The sequence below is a fragment of the Monopterus albus genome, unplaced genomic scaffold, assembly GCF_001952655.1.
Source record: "Monopterus albus unplaced genomic scaffold, M_albus_1.0 scaffold6.1, whole genome shotgun sequence".
NCBI lineage: Eukaryota > Metazoa > Chordata > Actinopteri > Synbranchiformes > Synbranchidae > Monopterus > Monopterus albus.
Genome location: NW_018127886.1, coordinates 3,152,640 through 3,153,018, shown reverse-complemented (window position 1 = coordinate 3,153,018; position 379 = coordinate 3,152,640).

Here is a 379-nt window from a genome sequence, read left to right as displayed (position 1 = left end):
ATCCAAGTTTCAGAAATAGCAATTATATTAAAAGAATGTGTAAGACTACTAAGATAATGTTTTATACTCTGAAAGTTTGCGTATAAACTTCTGCTATTAAAGTGAATTAGTGATAATTTGTTTTCAGTCTTAACATTGCTGTTTAACTGCTCATCCGTGTAATACTTGCAGTTATTTTCAAAGTTCTTAAAAAAGGTTTATTTCACGGTCAAAATCATCGTCCCATTCATTATAATGTTGTTCGGTGTCTCCAATTGTGTTCAGTTCCAGATCCAATCCCTCAAAAACTATTAACCTCTGTAGCAAATCACTTGCCTCATTCCATACGTGGGTCATACTTGTTGTTGGTTCCTGCTAATTGTTAGTTCCAACGCTCATC